Source organism: Balearica regulorum, chromosome 1 (assembly GCF_011004875.1).
Source record: "Balearica regulorum gibbericeps isolate bBalReg1 chromosome 1, bBalReg1.pri, whole genome shotgun sequence".
NCBI lineage: Eukaryota > Metazoa > Chordata > Aves > Gruiformes > Gruidae > Balearica > Balearica regulorum.
In genome coordinates, this window is record NC_046184.1 from 127,736,008 (window position 1) to 127,753,661 (window position 17,654).

Below are 17,654 nucleotides of genomic sequence, written 5' to 3' on the forward strand. Positions count from 1 at the left end.
GGAAGGAGCATGGATATCTGTGTGGACTAATTCCTTCTGCTTCTGGCTCAGATCTCACTGAGGCAAGTCTATACAATGCAGCTTAAGTTGTTAGCTATTCTGTTCCCCTGCTGAAGAACATATAAAAATGGGGGGGGGGGGGGGGGGGGGAGGAAATCAAGCTCGTATCTAGCAAGTGCTAGTTGGGAGCCTTGTATGTATTATTCATGACAGAGAGATAGATTTTGGAAGCTAGATATACTTAGTATAACAATCTTGAGCTTGGCAGAAATAATGGAGGCTCCCATTGGTTTTGGAGAACTTAATTACAACAAAGTTGAATTTGGTTCCCCAAAATACTATATTTATGAAGATGGCACTTGTTTTCAACTGCCTGTGCAATGCGGTTCCTGCCAATGGTGCTCTTGTTCCACAGGCAGCTTTCTGACCTCTTGTTCTGCAGACTGAACTCAAATGAAAGTTTTCTCCACCTCTGAATACAGCCCCACTGTTTTTTTGGATATTTTAAGGTAATGAACACATTTGAAACACATTCATTAAGCACATAAATATTTACAACGCATTTTTTGGAGACAACACTATGGTTCCTAAAGAACTATTTTCAATGTCAAATAAACCCAGTTGTTTCCTTTTGGTTTGGATTTTTTGGTTTTGGTTTGGGGTTTTTGTTTGTTTGTTTGTTTGTTTGTTTTCCATCTCAGCAGAATGGAGGGATGTTGGCGATTAAATTCTGCTCTTTCTGGCTGATTCTTTTTTATTGACCTCAAGTTAGGGACAAAATGTGACTGCGTCAGGCTACTCCAAGCATGTGATACTGTGTGAATTAAAGTGTGGATGCCAGAGGTGCACATGTCTTTCCCTTCTGCCTCTTAGTGACAGAGAGGGCTTGGCAATCGAATCCTGCTCTTCCTTACTGATGTCTGATCTTTGTGCTCCCCCAGGAAGAGCTGAAGGCAAATATTTTGAACTAGCCTGCAACAGGTGTGTGTACAAAGCATACAGTGTGCCAGGATAGGGAGTCACGCTGTCATATACACCCTTTTGCCTACTGGGAACATGAGTGGTATGTGTGAGCGTGCATATGTGTGCACACGTGGATAAATCCATTCTCCCTCACCAGGTCTGGGAGCAAACACAAACAGATCATGACCTTGGCTGCCAATGCCCTTGCATTTATATAGATTGTCCGCAGCACCCGTATGCAGGGAACCTTCTCATAGATCCAGGGGAAGGAGATTAGAATGAACAATTCTACATTCTCTTTTCTTGGTTTATTTTGGAAAGTGTCCATATGCAGTATTCTGTCACCACTTGGCAAGAACAGTTTTATTGTGAAGCCATGACTGTGGTGATGCAATGAATGTCTTGCAGGATGTGCTTTACTTCTGACCTGAATATCAGACAATAGTTTTCCCTGAATGACATTTTATATTTAGAATCACTTTCACACTGTTCAAACCCTGAGCAATTGTTGCAGTTGCTGTCTTTCTGGTGGACAAAAATAAAACAGATTAAATAAATTCACATTTTAAAGACAACTAAGTACTTTGAAAAGCAGTTATAAGTACTTTGAAAAGCAGTTATTAAGCTAATAAATCTTTACATGCATAGTATTATTTGAATCAAAATGGGTAAATAAGAAAAAAAAAACCAAGAATTTATATAGATAAGAGTAAGCATTCTTGGAAATTAAAATGAGTAATTATGAGAAATATAAATATTCATTGGTGGTATAGTGGATACTACATGCTACAAAATCCTTAACTCTGAGATGCATCGTCTTCTAGCTTCCGTACAAAAATACGGCAATTTACTGCAAAATTTACTCCTGAGGGAAAATGTACACTGCATTGAAGGGAAGCATTAAAACTGAGATAGTTTTTTAATGGTTTCATAGCAGCTGTATTTTGCTAGTTTGTTTGGTTTTTTTCCTTATTTTTATCAAATGAGTTGATCTAGTTCGTGCTCCATAAACACATGATACGACCAATTCTCATTGGCTCATTCTGTTACTTACTTTTGCTTTCAAGTTAGCAGAGGAAAGACAACTGCTGCTCATACAGAGCATCTTTTCACATGTATCTTTTTTGCATGGGGTATTTCCAAAAATAAGCTTAAATGAAATTTCTATGCATGATAGTAGGATTAGAAAAAAGGTGAACTGCTCTAAATACTGGTATCTGACACTTTTGTGTCTAGTCCTGGCTCAGGATTGAAAATTTAGTGATACACACTCCAGGCTCAGGTTTCCATATGTTGTGAAGGTATTAAAAACAAGAAGCAGCAATGGAATTGTATGAGAACCCTGAGACTGTCACTACACTGGATTTAAATAAATTCTGTTAATCCTACATGAACCTGAGCTCTTACATCATGCAGAAGAGCTAAAGCAAAGCAGAAAAAAAAATGTTTCAAGTGAGAGGTGCCATATGTCCACAGAGACTACAGAAGGATAGTGTTTATTAAAGCATACCATCACATGTATGTTCATTTTGTAGAAATATATTTAATTATATTAAGGAAAATACATATTTAGTATGCTTAAGAAAATATATCCCATACTTTCATTTTTCTGTTTCAGTTTGGTTATTGCATGCTGAATTGCTGTTCAACATCCTCAGAAAGGGCATTGAGAATTTAGTACTGATTATTATATAGTGGTTTAGTCATTTACTCTAGGTAATTAGATGGCCCCGGGATCTGTACATTTCTTTGTCTATGAACTTTAAAAGCTTTTGAAGTATTATCTCTACAAAACCTCTTGCAGAAGTACAGTGCTTTTTACAGATATGGAGAAAGGCTCAAAGCAGCTAAATTACTGGCCAATGGTCACGTAGCAAGCCCTTAGCAGAGCAGAGGTAAAGGACAGCTTTCTTGTAGGTCCAAAGGCACTGCATTCCTTAGCCACTGCATTTCTCAGGCATCAGTAACTGCATTCCTGTTGACCTCAAATAGAACAGGACTGAATTATCTAATAATAACCAGCAGAGGCAGGATTCCAGGGTAAGCTGAGCTAGCCACACATAGGTCCTAATAGACAATGTTTTTACCACCACCATCCTGATCTGGGCTGTGCACAGCTTCTCCTTATTGTGCAATGGGTCTGGTTTTTGTTGGATCCCTTCTTGAGTTGTCCAAGCTCATTAATGTGGCAGAAAACATACCCAGACAAAATAAAAGCAGATTGTTTTCTGCCAAGAAGCTGAATTGACTTACTTACTGTAATGAATGCCAGAGTTGGTGCAGAAGCAGAGCTTTCCACAGCTAGGAGCATGGGAAAGGTTAAGAATAAGTCAGAGATGATGATGAGAAGACTAGGGACAGCATGAAATACTCAGCAACTGCAACCTCTTAGATTGGCTCAGCTGCTCACAGACCTTCAGCCTCCGTATCATCAAAGCAAATGTTAGCTGGGAAATTCTGGAGATATTAATGGCCATGCTATTGTCATGAAGACTGAACTATACTGTCTGTTTTTGAGAATAACTTTAATACATTGCTGTTTTCAATTTTACATCACAAAACTAATGTATCTCTCATAAAACTGATGGGAGAGGTCAGCTATACAGAGGTCTTCTGGAAGTTCTTTGTGCTGTGATTATATCCTAAGGGAAAATGATGTTAGCTACCAGTAGCTGGAGTTCTTGGGGACTGGTAGGTAATGTATGAAGAGTGTCTGAGAGAGCTGTGTTTGCTCAGCCATAAGAAGAGAAGGCTTAGGAGACATCTTACTGCTGCCTGTAGTTACCTAGTGAGAGGGTATAGAGGAGATGGATCCAGTCTCTTCTCGGAGGTGCATGGTGACAGGACAAGAGGGAAGAGACACCAGTTGAACTCATGTAATTCTGTTTAGATGTAAGGAATAGCTAGAAATAAGCAACTTGTAAAACTTTTTTTCCTCCTACAATCAGAGTTGTCAAGCAGTGGAGCAGATGCCCAGAGAGGCTGTAAAATCTCCATCCTTTAGGATACTCAAAATACAACTGGACAAGGCCTGAACCCAACCTGCTCTAACTGGGCCTGCTTTGAGCAGGAGGTAGGACCAGTTGGCCTCCAGAGGTTCCTTCCAGCACCCATGATTCTGTGGTTCTGTGATTTTTTTTGAGGGTAAGTGCGTGCAACAAGCACTTAGTACTGAGTACCTGTGCTCCAGCTCTACTCTCTTTAACTCCATGATAGGTCTGTAGGTAGACATCAGCCCTATGCTTTCAGTTCATTTGTAATCTAAACAGAGACAAGTTGGAATATGAAATAGAGACAGAGGAGAGCATGAAGCTAGTGTACCTGTGGATTACAGTTCTCAAGAAACATAAGCTGTGGCTAAGCAACCTCTTTTCTTTCCTTTGGAAGTACTGCATGCCATTTTCCATGTGACATGACTCCAAGCAGAATCTGAAACAATAAAAGTACTTCAAGAAAACGATGACCTCAGGACTGCTGCCACTACCTGCAACTTTTTCAAATGATTTAGCAGTTGTGTAGCGCTTCACAGTCTATTGTGGTTTAATAAAGAAGCTTTAGGGGGCCATCCTATAGATTTTGAAGATGGAGACAGTCCCGAGATCATTCTGAGACAGTCATTCACTGATGTTACCTTTGCCCTAAATACTCAAATCAAAAATACCTCTGTGGGGCTGGGTGTTAGCCATAGGGATGAATGATATTGGACAGCATCTGAAAGTTTTGAAATAGAAAAAGGCAGAGCCCCATGGATATCCAAGGAGTAGAGTAATTCTTCCATTTTAGAGACTGGAGGGCTAGGAAAACATACCATTTCAGCTAATCTGCTAGTAAATTTGTCTACATTCTTATGCAGAAGCATGATACGTGTGTGAAGGGATACCCTGTCAGAAAGACAGGCTTGTTATGATGATCTTCTGTAAGTACCTAAATGTCACCTGTATTGCAAGTGGAACTGCTTATAACTGCAGTGGTTACTTCCCTACTCAGGTCATCAAGGACTCGGAAGTAATGCAAATCCCAACCTCAGATTTCACAGTGTCAAGGAATTTCTTACCAGAAGATGTGCATGGGACATGCCTATTTTCAGTTTTTTAACTATTGCCTCAGCTTTTGACACCTGAAAAATGGATAGAAATTGCTACTAGGTTAATAGTTAAACAGATATATAACCTACACAGATGGTTCAAAATAAAAGAATGAAGACCAAGGAGCAAAGCTTGATACAGTAATTGGATAACCCAGACTTAAGAGTTGCTGCCAGATTAAAACTTTTTTCCTGTTTTTATGGTTCTAATCTTTTTATGTGTTTTTGAATTTTCTAGCTATTTCCCTAAATGAAAGAAGAGGGTAGGTGTTTAAACAAAAGCTCTGTAATCCTAGCAAGGACTTGATATTTACAGTCCACTTCTTCTGCAGAAGGTCACCAAGTAGGTAAGAAGAGTCCAGTGGAGCCTGATTTATAATAAAGACATTGTGGACAGATGGGGTGTTCGATATTGTCCTATAAACCTTGTTCAGTGTTGCTGACTCCTCCAGCAGTACCACAGCATTTGGAAATACCTTCCACAAGAGATTATGAAAATACCCTGAATTTATGTTGTGAATCTAGGGATTCTGTATGTAGGGTGAGAAATCCTTTATGATTCATATTGAGGATAAATGGGCCATTTTCCTGAAAACGCAATGTTTAGAAGTGCAGGAGAAGACTAGGCTTCACAGAATCCAGGACTGGTCAGCACCACTATCAGAGCAAAAGAGGCTGAACATCTTGTATAAGAAGCATTCGTGCTCTGATGGAGTTTGGGTTCTACGAAGAGGAGAACCCCAGACAGTCCTCTCCTTGATGTAGTAGCCTTGCCCCATTGCCTTTCCTTTCTGAAGGGAGCAGAGTCAGTATTTTCCTAAAAGGGGGGGCTGAGAGATATGAAGTTTCAAGTGTATCAGAAATAGTGTGGCCAGCAGGACTAGGGAAGTGATTGTCCCCTTGTACATGGCACTGGTGAGGCCACACCTGAAGTACTATCTTCAGTTTTGGGCCCCTCACTACAAGAAAGACATTGAGGTGCTGGAGCATGTCCAAAGAAGGGCAATGAGGCTGGGGACGAGTTTAGAAAACAAGTCTTATGAGGAGCGGCTGAGGGAACTGGGGTTGTTTAGCCTGGAGAAAAGGAAGCTGAGGGGAGATCTTATTGCTCTCCACAACTACCTGAAAGGAGGCTGTAGCCAGATGGATGTGGGTCTCTTCTGCCAAGTAACAAGCGATAGGACAAGAGGAAATGGCCTCAGGTTGTGCCAAGGGAGGTTTAGATTGGATATTAGGAAAAACTTCTTCAGGGAAAGGGTTGTCAATCATTGGAACAGGCTGCCCGTGCTAGGCTAGTGGTTGGACTTGATGATTTTAAAGGTCTTTTCTAAGTTAAATGATTCTATGATTCTAAGTGTGATTCTAAAGGATTCCTGGAGACTGCATTCTACAGAAAACCTAAAAGGTTTTCTTCTTAGTAACCTTTTTTTTTTCGTCTTTGTTTTTCTTTCAGCAGTACTAGCTGATGTAGCAGGCGCTGTAAACAGTTCTGGGGGCTGAATCAAGCCAACTCTTGGACCTTCTTTTCTTCTTTTACTTCTCCTTCAAGGTCTTGCTATTATTGGCGAAGGGCTTTGAAGACTAGTCTACAACGTCCTGAATTGGCAACTGGATATTAAGAAACCAAAGTTCCTTAGACATCTTCAGTCAACAGTCAAGAGTTGGGAGAAGTTGTGGAAAGAGATGACAGATGTGGTGGTCTCAGTTCAATCGATACTTCCAGGGACCATGGTATGAAATGTCTCATCCAGAGTAACAGATCCTTTTTGATGCGAAGGTCTGACACTGATGTGATGGCATGTACCAGCAGGAGCTATTCCTGAAGCTTGTGCTCTCTGTTTTGGAGTGTTCTTGGTTCAAAGAAATAGAGACAGACCTGTATAATGCACAGGTTTCTTCCTGAGTCAGAAAACTCATTTGCTATGTAAGCTGGCAAATATAGCTCACTGGGAACACCAAAATGAACACCAACCTTTTCGAACTACATAAAAGATGCCTTGCTGTGTTTCATTTGGGAGTTGAATTGAATTGGATTTGAAATAAATTTGGAAGATATTGCATATATTTATTTCTAGGATTACCATAGCAGAACCCCATAAGCTATGCTTATGGGGGAAAAAAACAACAACCCAGCTCTAGAAAGTGAAGAAACTCTCAGACAGAAACAACTAAAATAAACTACAAAAAAACCCCAAAAAACCAAAAACAACAGGGAGGAAACTAACCAAGCTATCAATGAAGCTGCCCAAGAGAAAAGTACTCTTCAGCAATGGAGAATAATGGAGGTTGCGAGATAAAAAAACCTGTAGAGTATCCTGAGGAAAGCATGAGAATGTTGAAACATATCTAGTAGATATCATTAGAGCAAAAAACTCAGTCACCCAAAGACAAAGTGGATATGTGGACTAATCTTCAAAGACTGAATTTGACATTTTGATAATTTATTGTATGCTTTCTGAGCATCTGCTGAGATTATATATCTTAAGCGTTACTTAGGACAGCTAACCTAAAGAATGTACTTTCCTGGTGCAATGGTGGAGGAGCACAACACACAAAAAGTAGAAAACCGCTTGTCTGAAACAGTGACCAGTTCAGCTATTCAGCTCCTCTCCTGGAAGGCGGGGATGAACTGCTCACCACACAGTCCTGACCCAGCACAGGAACCAGCCTGCAGCAGTCCAGGAAACTCAGGGTAATGCTAGGTGTTAACACCTGCTTCTGTCAGAGCCAGCTGGATTACAACCAAGCCTGAAGGGCAGGATGCTAAGACCAGAAGCAAACATAAGGAGTGACCATAAGGTAACACTTGCTAGGTCGTATTGCAGGCAACCAGAGCGGTCAGATTTGCATACTGGATTCTGAAGCATGGGTGCTTGTGCAACAGAAGGTGTTTGTTACAGGCTTATGTATGCAATGTAAAGATAGCTCCACCTGTGGTATCAGTTATGGCTATTTCAGTAGGTTAGTATGCAGTTCTGTACATGGCCAAATTATTTGAATCTTATACACTGGCTGAATGGTTTTCCAACAGCAGGTTCCTATTTTTCTTTAATATACCTCAAAACACAGTTTCCTGCTCATGTTTCCTGAGGTAAGTGTCTGATAACTGCAGCACACCGTAGTCATGTTATTCCCTCGTATTCCAGAGCCTTTGACATTTCAGTCTACTCAGCAGTGGTTCGTTAAAAGAATGTATTTATATATACATACTGCAGCTACTTATTAGACTTCTGTCTAATTCCAGTAATGCTCTTGGTCCATTATCGGAACAGCCTACTCACAGGAATTTGGTTCTTTCCAGGTTACAAGACTCTTCTGCAGGAGCGGAAGCTGCTTAGGGGCACAGTTGAGAGCTGTGGTGGAAACTATTCCAGCTGCCTTGTTTGTGAGTCATCCCTGTGATGAGTACATTAACTTCCAGAAGCTGAGTTGATTCTTCTATGCAATTTGATAACATTCTAATGACTACAAAAGAGTGATTTGTCTGTATATACTCCTTGTTCAGACTATTAGGACAAAAGATAACAGGGACATAGATAAAATCATAACACTAGACATTCAGATGTAGCAGTGGTAAAATTAATCTACTTATTGCAGAAGTAGAAAAATTACCTTTCTAATGACATTATAAGGTTCCTATTATTCTAAGACAAATTCATAGCTATCTGTTCATTCTGTATGACATTATATTTTTGGTATAATAATACAAAGAAATTTAATTGCTAACGTTAGCCTCTTTTATATATTACCATATCGTTTGAGACAGGGACTCAGCCTGAGGCAACACACTGCTCGGTTTGATTTCATATACTATAGATGTAGTTTATTCTTTCTGTTCTATGCAGAAATAGTTATCTGGCTAATGACCAAGACGCTGCACAGTGAATGCACCACAGCTGAATGTTTCAAAAATACTTTAGGAAAATTCTTGCTCCCCCTGCAGTCAAAGGAAGCTTTTGCAGTGAATTTAAGAAGGAAAGGAGATGTGCATTTCTCCTGTGGACGCCCTAAAATGTGTTTGATGTTTGTGTGTGTGTTTTGTTTGCTTTGCTTTGGCATTGCTTACTTAAGAAAGAAACTAGATTAAAATTTTAACATCTAAATACATTTCTTTTGGATATCTTTGCTTACTATCTTTGTTTGCTGTACTTCTGTAAACAAGATAAGCAGTGAGTAAACGGAAAAGCCTACTTCCACGATGTATTTTGTACAAAGTTCTCAGATGATTAATGGTGGAGCATGTGAGTCTGCTAAAACAAAAGCGGACAGAGAGTATTAGAAATCTCAGGGACATTTGAAATGTAGAGAAGTACAGTTCTAATTAATTCACAACAATATTTTAAAGCAGAACATGAACTTTGAAAAAAATGGTATTAACACTATAATTATTACATAAGTATGTAATATGTATGATTTTGTTAATATCTTCTTATATATATGTAATATAAACATATATACAGTTTGTATAATAATATAATATTTCCAGATATTATATTAAAATAATACCACAATATAAATCAGATAGCATAAAGTAGTAAGTGGTTTTCTAAGAGTTTAATGACATTAATTAATTTTCATAGAATAATTTAGGTTGTGTCACCTCATTACCTTCTTCTAAGATTAAAAATAAACCACTTTTTTCCTAGAGATTCTATTATGCTATTCCTTAGGTTCCCAGAGGCCACAACATCCAAAAAAAGGGAATTTTTTTTTGTACCTTCTCCTGGAAGGACTGATTCTTATTTTCTTTTTCCTTCTTCCTCTTTAGAATTTTGTAATAATTAGAAGCCTGATATAAAGAGCTCTTCTGTGGCTGAAATGCTATATTTTCCTTATACACATCAGCAGAAGGTTTTACTTTTTATCATTTTTACAACTGAGACAGTGCATGTGAAACAGGTGATCCCAGCTAACAAAGCATATTTCTTATGACAGCTTGCTGGGCAGGAGAGAAAGGATTTAAGAATTGCATAACAGAATTAAGCACTGAACATTTCAGATGCTTTAAAATCATTTCAGAGCTATCAAATAAAGGAGACATTTTTCATCAAGATGTATTAACTCCAGGAAGTTATTTTTAGCTTGGAATATTAGTTTTTCTCCAGGCCAGTCCGATAAAATTTGAAGATCAGATTTATACCATTATAGCGAAAATATCTCCTGAAAGAAACACCCTGCACACTATCTTTTGGCTATGCAAATAGTCCTCACCAGGTAAACTTTATACAGCCAGCCTCCCAAAGAAATCTGATATGCAATCACTCATTGAAAAAGAGGCTGTTGTGGAAGAAAGGTGAGAAGCTATTTTCCCTGAATATGTTGTGTCCTTCTGCACGTAGAGAGGCTGATGTGTGGATACTGTATTTATTACACAGTTGCTCTGCTTCTCTTGTTGACTGGAGTTCAGAGACTATCTTGTTTATAACAAATTTCACTGGTCATGGGAAAGTTCATTCTACAATTTTATGAGCAATGCTCAGTTCGTTTACCTCAGGAGGCAAAGAATGAGGAACTGGAATGTGTTCTGCCAGAGAAGCAGTTCAAGGGTGGAGTGTCCATTTCTTAGCAAATCTTACAAAATATGTCTTATCTCATGAATGCAAATCTAAAGAGGTCCAAACTCTTCCTCTCCCCTTTGTCCCTTTAAACATCAGCCATGCCACCCGCAGCAGGTGAGTCCAGTAATCTTCTGTGGTTGTGGGCCTAAGGACTGGAGAAGTGAAAAAAAAATGTAAAAGGATGATTTCTTCCACTCTGTAGGTAAAGAGCTTCTCAATTCCCAAATAGCTTCATAGCAATAATTTTTTTAGAGGACAGGACAAAGTTTCTTCCTCCCTGCACTACAAAGACACCCACTGTTCCTCATTTCAAACTGGTGTTCATTGCATTAATAAACATTTCACCATTTAAGAGGTACGTTCAACCTCCTAATCATAAGGAATTAAATTTACCACTTAAAACAGCAAAGGGGATAGCTTAGACGCTTTGAGGCAGATCTCTCCTCTCCCCTCCCCTCCTCTGTTATTCCACGCGGACCGTAGCCCTACCAGTACAGATGGGATCAATCTATAGCCACCAGGGTTGTGAATCAGGGTGCTGATGGTTTTTCCCCTTTCCTGGGCTGCTCTAAGAGCTGCATATTGGATGGGAAGTGCCCTGTAGTTGCTTTGCAGAGCTGGTCAGACCTGCTCGGTTCATCCCAGAGGTCACATTGCTTGGCAGGAAAGGAAGCAACACAACGGGTGAAGTTACCTATTCTCTGTTCTCTCCTTAGCCACAGCTGAAAGGCAGCAAGGCAGTGACCAAGCAGCTTCTGCTCTTCAGGGGAGCTGGTGTTCATGCTGGGGATATAGCTGGGTCTGTGGAAAAGCTGTGGAATGTAACTGGGGAGGTGTGGAGATACGGCCCCCTCCTAGTCTTTTCTTTAGAGTGATGTAGCTGATTCAGACACTTCACTTACTTAAAAAAAAGTTCACCCCTTCAGGGTAGTCATCATAGACCAGGTCTTCTGTTTACACAGTTGACCTTAGCAGTCATACTCTAGAGCTCCTCAAGTCTACCAGAGAACATTATCTATAATATGACCACTTTTCTCTGCAATGCAGAGCCTGTGAGTGATAAGCAAACCTGCTTTAAGGTCATGAAGGAACCTTAATCCTGAGTTTTGCCTAGGCATAATAATATTGGGTTCAAAGTACTGTTCCGGTACAAGGCTAGATGCAAATTTCTGTGACCATTGATTGCATTGTGAATCACACATGGGTGAGTCAGACATGTTGTGAAATATTTCCTAGTTACTTGTAACAGTAAATCCATAGCAGAATGTGAATTATGCTCTGATGCTAAGTGCTCCTCCTCTCATCTTATCGCGGCATCTGGGTGTGTGTAATTATTTTACCAACTTCTATTATTTTATTTTGCCTTGGCTGACGTAGCATGAATGGCTCCTCAGTTTGATGATGATACAGATGTCTGTGGGGTCACTGTAATTTTTAATTTCTGTGTTGTAAGTAACGATGTTTGTGCAGCTTGGTGTGAAATGCGACACAAAAAATTTGGAAATGGTGCAAATACTAAACATCTCTATTTTCTGGTGATTTATCTAGTTCTTTCCTAATAAAAATATTTACCAAGTCATTAAAGATGCCAACTACTACAAAACAAAAGATAAACAATTTAAAGATTTTTTTTTAAAAAAAAAAAAGGAAACAACCAACTTTGCCTGACAGAACAGGCCTGCGTTTTTCAAGTTTTCTAGAATGCCCAGAAAGATATAAACATTCCTTAATACTGACTTAGGAGTGAAACTTTTCAGTTTAGTAGGTGACATTCCTACTCTTCCTGCCTTCATAATTGCTTTTTTAAAACAAACAAACAAACAAGCAAAAACCTGTGTCTTCCACATTGTCCTGAACTCTCTAAGTTTCCTATCTCTTGGTGATTTTCAGAAATCTCTCTGCTCTTTTGGGATTCTTGATGCCAGGATTCAAACTTGTTCCAGTAGTATCTTTTACTGTGGAAATGTAATTACTTGGCCTGTAGCCTCCTCCTTTGGTTAGCTTTCTCTTACTTTCCAGTTTTGCTTAGTGGTTGCTGAAATCACTTGAATTTATTTCCCTTTTGTGTAAACAAATTCATGAGATTGTCTTGTTTTCCTGAAGGTAATATGTAAACTAGTACTTGCTATTAAGTGATTTTACAAGTTGAGAAAATTAGTCATATAATATTTACAGATCTCATTCAGAAATGTAGAGGATGTTGGCAACATAGCCTGAATTAGCAAATATCAAAAGTTGCTCTGAGCACAAAAATCTTTTTTTTTACCTTTAGTCTCCATTTTTCTCCTTTGTGGTTATTCTGTTACCTCTTTATCTAGTTTTATATCTGGCTTTTAGCTATTGTGTGGTGCCTACAATATTTGTGTATTTTATCGATGTGTTTTCACTCATCACTGTTATTTTATGTTGCAGTAGCAACAAACATTTGGAGAGAAGTATTTGTTGTCTTTTGTACAAAATACTGTATTTTTTCCCTCCTTCCTATTTAGAAGCACAGACCAGCTGAGGCTCGAAGGCACCTGTGAAGATCAGCTGGTCCAAACATCTACTCAGAGCAGAGTCAGTGAGAGTAGGTTGCTCAGAGCTGTGTCCACTTGGTTTTTGATTATCTTTAAGGAGGAAGACTCCACAGGCTCTCTGAGCAAGCTGTTTCTGTGTAACCTTCACAGTAAAGAGGTGTTTTGTGTTTACATGAAATTTCTTGTATTTCAGTTTGTGCCCATAACCTCTTGTCCTGTCACTGGGAAGAGTCTGGCTCTGTTGTCTTTACTCCCCACATCAGGTATTTATGCATGTGGATAGATCCCCCTGAGCCTTCTCTTCTCTAGGCTGTCCCAACTTTCCCCACCTTTCCTTGTGTCTCACGTACTCCAGTCCCTTAATCACCTTTGCAGCTCTGCGCTGGACTTGCTCCAGTATGTCCATGTCTCATAGTGGGGAGCCCAGCATTGGACCCAGCACTCCAGATGTCTCTCACCAGGGGTGAGCAGAGGGGAAGGATCAGCTCTTGTGCTGGCAATGCTCTGCTTAATGCAGCACAAGATGAAATTGGGCTTCTTTCCACAAGGACACATTGGTGGCTCATAATTTTAATTATTTTTTTTTAAATTTAAAATGTTCTACCTCATTCCTAAATCTGTATTGTTTCTGTCCTAGTCTTGCTGAATATGTATATGTATCTTCAGTAAATCCTCCAACCACCACGTCAAACATACACTTTAACTCACTGAGTTCCACCTAAAAGCAAATACATTTGTTGTTTTCAGAAACCACACTGGATCATTTTTTCTTGAATTGTTTTCCTCTTATTTATGTAACTAAATAAACCTTTGCTATCAGTTTTACTTGTGAAATCTCAGTTTCGGCCTCCATCTGAAAAAGCTTCCTTGGTTCTCTATGCCTGTATCATTGCTTGATTTAATGTTTTTCTGCCCCTTACCAGCAACCGTCTCTTTCAAAAAATCGACTCAGCAACCCTTAGCTTTCAATCTGCTTTTCAGAAACTTGTCCACGGCACCATTCCTCCCTCTCATCCCCTCTGCCAGGTCTCATGCCCCTGGATATTGCTTCAGCAGCAAACTGCCATGAGCTTTTCTTTGTTAGCAGGCAGAACCGATGGTTTGTCCGCGGTCGTTCTAGCCTGTAACATTTGCTGCTTTTCCTTTTTTGTTTGTTCATGGCATAGTTGCCCAGGAGTACCTAACTCAAACAAAAACCTCAAACCACAGGCAGTGGTTTGCTGGCATCTGGTTTGTACGGACAAAAGTGCAGGAGGGTTTTCTATTTTTATCTTGTTAAAGGCACTCAGCGAATCCACTGCTTTTTCTGTTGCTGCTTCCAGATTTCCCTGATCATCTCCAGTGTAAAGCTCCTGAGGACAATGCTTGAATTCAGACACAATATTCAATTTAATGTACTGGCAGAGAATTTGGGATAGCTGAAAAAGTTGGTTGCTGGAAGGATGAAAGGATACGAAGTGAGGAATGGAAATCAGAGTCAAAGTAAAAGCCAGTACTTGAGAAAAAGATAGATGAAATTCAGCCAATTACCACTGGATGGCTCTACCTAGAAATTACATGTGCCAATACACCTAATGTAAGCAGACATCTGTAATACGTCTTGGGATTCTGCAATTTTCGTTGTATTTTGATACACTATCAAAAAAATCCCATCTTACTAGCCTGACTGCCTTTGATTTTATTATGTTAGACTGAGGTATAGTAAAAAACAAAAAAGAAGAAAACCCCCATCTATTGCTCAATCCTGTTTTCCAATTAAAAACTCTTCTCCTGATCTTAAAGCCTCACCACTAGTGACTAGTTGTCACTGAACCAAGAAGTACATTAGCAGCGTGACGCATGATTTATTTTTAACAAAGACTCAATGCAAGCATTGGAATTAGAGTCTGTATCGTGTGGCAGGATTTTATATAGGTAGGCAGTGTTCCAGCCAATCTGTATTGCCTTTGGAAACAACATTTGAAACTTTTATAATACAATTAACTAGTTCTTCCTTTGGAATTACACAGAAAATCCTGGCTTATCCCAGAGAGTCTGTCTAGCCACAGTGGGAATCTGACGGAAAGCCAGGAAGAAAACTGCCAATATTGTACTGAGCTAGTCCCGCAGAGAGGAATAGCCTTCCTTGTCCTCTAGGTGCAGACAGGTGAAACAAGCTCCTCCTTTTATCAGCTGGGATTTGCTGAGGCTTAGAGCCTATTAAATCTGCAGACTTGCTGAGAAGGGAATCTAGAGCTCACCCAGAGGCAAAAAAGCAGAAAAATGTTCTTGAGGGAAGGAAGCCACGGGGAGGAGAGAAGGGTAGGCTACGTCCTGCTCTGGTGACTTCGGTGAAACAACTTCAGGCTCTGCTGCCCCCTTCCTAGGATAGTGGTGTGGGCTGCTGGAGTCTCTGCTCTGGACACTGCATCTGAAAAAGACTCCTTCAGTAAAAGGTGGAACTACGTTCCAAGCAGCAAAAATATTTCCTCCCAGACCTACTGGTTAGTCTTATCACTAATCCAATGATGTGCCTTTCTATCTAGTACATAGGACGTAATTAGCTGCTACTTAATTCAGTGAGCATATGTGAGTAATCATTTTAGACTTGTGAAGCAAAGAATGCATTGTAACGTCCCTGTGGGATTCCTGCAGTAGGACGTGATCTGATGTAGACAGGGGCTCAAGCACTTTTTTATTCTGCAGGAGATGCTTTGAAATGCAGGGATCTGGGATGGCTGCTTTATTTGTTTGCCACCTGAAATACTAATTTTGACCACTCCTATTTGCTGCGCACACTCAGGTTTACAAATAAAAAATAATAATTAAAAAAAATTTTAATATTGTTTGCTGAAATGATTTATATGCATTTCAAGCATTTAAAGAAGTTTTCAACGTATGAAAAGCAATAAATAAAATGAAAACTGGGAGAAACCACCAAGCCTTCAGATTTTATATACAAATTTTTAAAGTTTGTATACTTACAAAGGAATGACGCATCTTGGGGAAAAATCCGGAAAACAGTCACTGCTAAATTTCCTCTTTGAAAATGGACTTTTAAAGAAATGGACGAGGCCTACCACAACACAAATTCTGCGAAAGGAGCAGAACTGATGTCTTTGCATCCTGGAGAGGTTAAAAAATGACCCCAGAAGACTGCCTAAAACGATCTGGCAGATGCAAACATAAGCGGAGTTGTAGCTGCTGACAAACCCTTGAGCCGAGCTGGCTGGTGGGATGGGGAAGAATACACTTTGTTGCTTAAGGAGTGGTTGCAGTTTGCGCTCTACCCACCAGACTGCCGTTTCAAGCTCCTCTCTGCCGCTGACTGAAATGCGTCATACTCTGAGGTATTTCAGTCAGCAGCAGAGAGCAAGCTGTACACCGTATTTATGGTGTACATCAGTATTTCAGTAAATATATATGTATCTATACATTGTGGACCACCTTTTATCCTCATTATTATTTGAGGCTAGAGGGGGTTTAAAAAGGTGGCATTTAGACTTTTGGGTTTTTTTTGTTTAAAACCATCCATTTCTGAGTTATCATGCTACTAGTTAAAAAAACCAAAAAAAGAAAAAAGAGAAGTTTTTTGCTTTTGGCCAGACACTGATAATGGAAAGAGGGCAGCCTGCCCAGCACACTGCCTTCTGACACTTTACAGGCCACTTGTGATTCATGCACTGCAGACTAAATAACAGTGCTTATATGCTTATGTGCCCATATGTGGTTATGCACGGAAACCACAATATACTCTCTGCCATCAATGGGATCACTTGAACAGTAAGGTACTTTATTCAGAATACATTGGTGCAGCATTATTTATGATGACCTTCATTAAAAAAAAATATGGGCAGAACAGTTTGACCACTAATTATAAATAAAGGATTATGAATGAAGAGAGGTTGAGATTGAAGGGAAGGATTTCCGAACTGTGACAAGACCGGTCTCCTAGTTCATGTAAATTAGTGAGAGGAGAAAAGAACATGAACATGAACTGAAAAGACTTCATTAACTGGCTATTCATTACTAGAAAAGACTAACGCTGGGAACGTAATGTAGAACAGTTTCAATATGCTACGTCCAATACTGCCGTTTTTTCTCATAGAAAACTCCCTTTGGCCTTGGAGATTTTATCGGAAGATGCAATGATCTTGCTTATAATTTTCTCATCTCAAAGGCCTTGCTTTTTTTTCTTTATTTTCACATAGATTGAAGCTATAGAGATGACTGGATATAACTAAAATATTTATGATGTGAGCTACAAAAGAGAAATGAAATTTAACACAAGAATAAATTGTATATTTTATTGACTAAATGGAGCATGTAAGGCAGAAAACGTTCCCTATTACATTGTCACTTGAAGTACAAAAAGTATATTATAATGCATCAAGAAATCAGGAAATTCATGGCCCTTGCCTCTCTAGATAACTAAAAGATGTAGTAGTTATTTGTATGATGAAATGACTATTTCATTTTGATGTATCAAACTCTGGGTGAAAAACTTGATCGATTTAGCCACGTGGAAGGTGCTGTGCTCCCTGACTCGGG

At 39.4% G+C, this 17,654-nt stretch overlaps 1 long non-coding RNA gene across 1 annotated transcript; it reads right to left on the reverse strand.

The window, feature by feature from the left end:
* Positions 1-8,973: 8,973 nt before the first annotated feature.
* LOC142600126 (uncharacterized) lies at positions 8,974-11,742 on the reverse strand. Its single transcript, XR_012833580.1, has 3 exons — positions 11,300-11,742; positions 10,537-10,757; positions 8,974-9,297 (listed from the first exon to the last, which is right to left on the reverse strand). It is a non-coding gene; the product is annotated as an uncharacterized LOC142600126 (long non-coding RNA).
* Positions 11,743-17,654: the final 5,912 nt, after the last annotated feature.